Below are 6,348 nucleotides of genomic sequence, written 5' to 3' on the forward strand. Positions count from 1 at the left end.
TCCCTTGAGAAGTTCATCCCATGGTTGAGAAGATAGATGATTAAATAGAAAACCAGAGTACAGTGAAGTACAATGAGGACCGGGCTGGAAGAAAGCCCACACAGTGGAACAAATGCCTTGCTCTGCCTGGCAAATGAGAAGAGGCATCAGTATAACAGCTTTAGACACCACAAGCCGGTCAGATGAAGCAGGACAGTAGAGGGGAGGGAAGATGTGTGTTTTTTCCCTTTCCATTCTAACTATAAAAATACTCTTCCTCTTGTTAAATAGAGGTTAAGGGGAAGTCATTAAAGATCGTGAGCATGCAAGTGACATGATGACTGGGCAGGCTGGAGGGAAGCCAAACCGGAGGCGGGAGGACCAGTTCCAAGGCTCACTCTCTGCTTTCCTCCAGGATGAGCTGCCTGCTAATTATAACCCGCCCATGAAGCCACAGCCCAGTGGCCTGTGATGACACAGCACTAAGAGGCCTCTGCTTTTGCTTGGATTCCTAATGTTTCCCTGGACAAAGGACTTGGCTTTCCCAGTATCTAATTCTTTTACAAAGCCCAGAAATCACCTGATGTCTCAGCCCTGGGCTTCTGTGACCTGATCTCTGACCCATAAGTGCCCCCTTGACTGACTGATGGTTCTCTCAGGGTGAACAAGGAGAGAGCAATTAGCTGCAAGAGGAAAACCCACAGAGGCATGGAGTTCCCCTTGGCCAAAGGAGAAGGCGTGTGCCAACCACAATGGTTCTGCTTAAACTAGGGTGCTCCTTGACCTTGACGGATTGGGCTTAAATTTATGGCTATTTTGAGACTCTCAGAAGCCAGCATGAGTCAGACAACTGGATTGGCCTGGGAGGAGGGGCAAGTGATGGGGTGTGAGTCACAATGGAGAGAAGGATTTGTTAGTATGGGGCTTAAGAAAGACCTGTAGCAGATAGTGATGGTGATGGTGTTCTCTGGTTTCTCACATGTTTCCTTTAAAATTTGAGCTGAGCCAGGGACTTTAGAAAGAACTGGTGGCCTCTTATTAATGAGCCTAGATAATTAGAGAAAAAGAAACACACACACATACACACACACCAGCCCGGGAATACGGGAATAGGGCTGGCTCAGGGGAACCAGAACTCAAATCTCCAGGTGATTTTAGAAAAATGAATAAATAAAGAGGCACATCTTTCTGCCAAAAAAAAAAATGCCACTTGGGAACACTGTGGCACTGCAAGAAGTGCATGAGTGATCTTTGGTCAGTCTGTGTTAGACCCTTGTTCTGCCACTTCTTAGCTGTGTAATTTTTTTTAAATCCTCACAAATGACATGCTTACAGAGAGGAAGGGGGAGAGACAGGGGAGAGAAGGAGAGAACCATCGATGTGAGAGAGAAACATCAATCGGTTGCCTTCTGTACACGCGCATCAAACTCACAACACGGGCATTTGTCCTGACCAGGAATCAAACCAACACAGGATGTTGCTCAACCAACTGAGCCACTCCAGCCAGGCAGCATTAGCTGTGTAACTTTAGGGACAATTCGCTGAATTTTTCTGAGCCTTCGCTCTCTTACTTTTCAAATGGATTTAAGCAACAATAATAATGGCCCCCACTATTGAACAATTGATAGGTGCTAGTGAATGAACTTGGTGTCTTACTGATATCATCTCAGATAATTCCCATCCCTATTGTATAACACTATATTTATTTCAGGGTTGCTGGAAAAATTAAATGGATAATGTAGTGAAAGGGTTTAACTCACTGCCTAGCACATCCTAGGGACTAAACACTTCTATTTTTCTTTACTTTCTTTTTTTAAAATATATTTTTACTGATTTCAGAGAGGAAGGGAGAGAGTGAGAGACAGAAACATCAATAATGAGAGAAAAATCATTGATCAACTGCCTCCTGCATCCCCCACATTGGGAATTGAGCCCGCAGTCTAGGCATGTGCCCTGACCAGGAAGCGGACAGTGAGCTCCTAGTTCATAGGTCGACGCTCAACTACTGAGCCACACCTACTGGGCTGTTTTCCTTTTCACCTCTAAGGAAGCATAACTATCTTGAGCCTGAGGTTTTCTCTGGACGTGTTTATTGAATTTTGTTAGATTTGTACATGTCTACCTTGGGAAAACAAATACATGTGCCTTTTAGTTTGATCGTTCTTGTGTTGCTCTGCTTTATGTGCGTTTTCCCACTAAAGTTAACCTCGCACACATCATCATAACTAATTCTGATTTGTAACATGTGATATCTTAGAAACTAGCTCAGGACATAATAGTGAAAAGCCAATCTGCTTAAGCAGAAATGAGATTGGAAATAACATTGTCTTTGATGTGCCTATTCCTGAGAGACCTTGAAGTTAGAAAGAGGCAGCTGGTCTGGCTTTGTTAGACTGACCTTCAGGTTATACAAATCAAGTCCATTTGGCACTGGACACAGCACTTAAGTCCAGATTCTAATAAATGGGAGAGTGTGAGAGAGGAGGAGGGAAGAAGCCTGTCCTTTGGCCTCGGATTCCTTCTCCATATTCAGAGTAGGATTCCTTAGGTAAGTTTTGTTTCTTTTCTTTTTAAAAAGGATTTTATATTGATTTTGAAAGATAGATAGAGAGAGAGAGAGAGAGAGAGAGAGAGAGAGAGAGAGAGAGAGATGATAGCAGAACACTGATCAGCTGGCGTAACCCTGACTGGGGAATTCAGGCCAGCAAACCTGGGCATGGGTCCTGGTCCAGGGAATCAAAATCTGCAACCTTTCCGAGCTCAGACTACACTCAACCAACTAAGCCACACTGGCCAGGGAAAGTCTTGTTTCTTACAAAAGATATAATTCTATAATAATTTAGAATTTCAGCTCCCTAAATGCAGGGGATTTTGGAAATTGCCTTTGTTGAGTTCTCCAGGAGGAACAATATCAGGAATTTCCTGCCCAATGATGATAAGCAAAGAGAGGACCAGAAGGAGGCTGAATTTTACTGGACTCAAGAAATGCTGATTCCTGTCGGCCCAGGAGCTATGAGAGATGGCAGATGAGCACTGGCCTCAAAATCAGAGAATTCTTGAGTAAAATCCAAGCGTCGCCACTAACTTGGATGAGGCACATCAACTTTCTGAGCCTCCATTTCCTCACCTTTGAAATTGGGACAGCCATACTTCTGTGCTAGGCAGGAATTTCATCTATATGTAATTATCTCCTCTCTCTCTCTCTCTCTCTCTCTCTCTCTCTCTCTCTCTCTCTCTCTTTCATCCATAATCAATCAATAACCTAAGACCCTATGAGAAAGTCCACTCCTTTACCAAAGAAGCAGTTTGTTCTTTGTCATTATCATCATCTTCTTCATCCTGCACTCATTTGAACAGCACTTCACAGACCGCTATGTCTGTTCCCTAAGATGAGTTGGGATGGTGAACAGCCTAGGGAGGCAGGATATGAAGGTGGACAAGGACCTGGGCTCTGCAGCCAGAGATCCTGGTCTTGACTCTTGCTTCTGTAAACAATTAGTTTTTGACCTGGTAAGTTCATGAATTTCTCAGTATCTCAGTCACCTATTCTGTAAAATGAAGACACTAATAACATTTACTTCCTGAAGTTGTTAACCGTTGACATATGTAAAGCACTTAGAATGGTGTCCTGTCCATAGTAAATATTCACTGAATCTTCTATCCCTATGGTTGACCTCACTTTACGGATGAGTAAATGGACTCTGAGGGGGTGAGGGAGAATCTGCTCCATGCTCTCCCCTAGCTTTTGGTGAATTGCTAGAAATCTGTGTCATTCCCCTCATAGAGGCACCACCCCCATCTCTGCCTTCACCTTCCCATGCCATTCTCCCTCTGTGCACATTTATCTGAGTCCAAATCCCCCCTTTTTATATGTGATATTGGATTCGGCCCATCCAAGTGATGCTGAGCATCTATTGGCAAAGGCCCTGTTTACAAACAAGGTCTCACTCACAGGTGCTGGGGGTTAAGGCTTCAAAAACTTTTTGGATGACACAAGTCAACCCATAACTTCAGGTGATTCTGTTGTGCAGCCAGGATGAAGGACCAGTGTGGTAGATGGAATGGGTGTGCAGCCCCCTGGGAATCCTGCATAACTGCAGATTCTGACTCGTGGGTCTGCAGAGCCTGACGCTGCTTTCCAACAGGAAATGCTGATGTTGCTGGTGCAGGGAACGGCACTTTGAGTACCGAGGTCCTTCCAAGACAAGATTCCCAGGAAAGCCCAAGATGATAACTAAGCAATAGAAGCTCTTTGCCAAATTTCTCTAGTGCAAAGGGTTGATTTTTGTCTTTTTAGTTTTTTAAGTCTCTTAGTGTGCAGAAAAAAAAAGCTAGTAGAACTGTTGGTCCCTCATGCCTGTTCTGAAGAGAGTAGCCTGGGATAGCAAGAAAGGATCAGGCTCCTAGACTCGGGCAAAAGCTTCCCTTCTTCCTGTTCCCCCTCCCCTTGCCTTTGCTCTGTTCAATCTTACATAGTCAGGGTTATTTTGTTGTTCCTGTTCTATCTGTCCCTGCCACTCCTCTCCCTTTCCCCACTCCCCACCCCAACACCACCATTGGGTAACCCTGCCCAGCCTGAGCTTGGGTTAGGTGCAGCTGGCTCCCACAAGGTGACTGCAGCCTGGTCCCCTGCACTGGCTGAGTCCAGGGCCAGAGGCTCCTGGGCCAGCCCCCATCCTCGGAGAAGCCCACCCTTGGTACCTGTGTCAATCCCACAAGTGTCATCCCCACTGGCCCTGTCCCAAAGCTGGTAACCTCATCCACCATAGTGTAGGACTGGCCAGGCGCAAGAGGACAGCTGCAAGGCAGGGCGGGTGAGGTCTCAGCCAGAGGGGCAACTTCCACACCACACAGCCTCCTTAATTTATTTATAGATGTGCTGGCTCTTTATGTGGCCTAGTTAAGGACGCCTTTCCATAAGTACATAGAAACGGATGTTATTCTAAATCCACAGAGAATAGACACAGCTGTAGAGATTGCTGCTGGATTAACAGCTCCACCTCCCTCTGATCCCCTCATCCCCCCAAAATAGAAAATAACGTTAAAAATGCATGCCAAGTTTTTTTAAGATTTTGTATTATTAAGACAGAAATTTGACTTAATATGAGCTATTTCTTTGAGAGGCAGGACAAGATTTCTTAACTATATCTTTGTTAACCAAAAAAAAAAATGGTCCCTACCCCACTTCGTGGTAGCGATACCTGGGCCCTCTGCTTTCATCCTGAACTATGAACATCTGTTTAACCCAAACATAATCCTCTTGTTCCAGAGGCCACACATGGCCCATTTCTCTGCAAACTATAATTTGCCCAATATAATTCCGGCTCTTTCCAATGTGATCATTTGGGGTGCTGGCTCAGTAACTGCTCTTTGGAGTCCAGGGCCCAGGAAAAATCAAATCATTACAGAGCTGTGACCAGTCCCCAGCCCTGTCTCTTTGTTATTTCTCCCAGTTCCTTCCACAGACCCTTAATTCTATTAGCCAGTGGTAATTTGGCTCTGTGTCTCTCCAACATTCTTTCCTCTCTCCAGCCCCCTTTCTCTTTAATCGATTGATTCATCTATAATTGGATTTTCTCTGGCTCTTACCAGCTATTAAAAGTAGCTGTGTGAGTGAGTGTGTGAGTGTGTGTGTGTGTGTGTGTGTGTGTGTGTGTGTATGAATGGGTGTGTTTTCTAATGAGGATGCCACCCTTTCAATGCCTTGCAATCCTGAATCTCACTTGGGTTTCTTAGTAGGAATTCAATTGCCTGATTCCTTTTGAGGAAGGAGCAGAGTAAATACAAGCCTTGGACTCAGACAAAACCGTATCATATTTTGCTTACCTTGTTTTGTGTCAGGCTGACATTTATTGAGCTCCTACTACATGCCAGGCATTCTTCCAAGCACTTTACAAACATTAATACCCTCACCACCCCTTTTAGGTGAGTACTGTTATTACTGGAGACAGATGGGGCTGAGTAACTCGCCCAAGGCCACACAATGAGTTCATGGAAGAGCTCTTGACCAGGGTGCAATTTCCCTAAACCCTACTCTTTCATATCTGTATAACTTTGGGCAGGGATTGATTTTTTCTGCCACATCCATAAAATGGTTAAGAGTAGGTTTTCCTCACAAGACAATTGTTAGAAAAAACTGAGAGTACAGTGCCTGACTCTCATTGGGGATTAAATACATGTCAGATCCCAGTGCCCACTGGACACATAAAGGGAGCCCAATGACCTCTGCCCTGTGGATGAGACCAAGGAATAAATAAGGGAACCACATTAGCATTGAGAACAGAAATAGAGCTCCATCCTCTAAGCCACCACAGTCTTTGCTTTGGACAAAGCAACTGAAACCAAGGAGATCACTCTATAGAATCACTA

Source organism: Myotis lucifugus, unplaced genomic scaffold (assembly GCF_000147115.1).
Source record: "Myotis lucifugus unplaced genomic scaffold, Myoluc2.0 scaffold_183, whole genome shotgun sequence".
Taxonomy (NCBI): Eukaryota; Metazoa; Chordata; class Mammalia; order Chiroptera; family Vespertilionidae; genus Myotis; species Myotis lucifugus.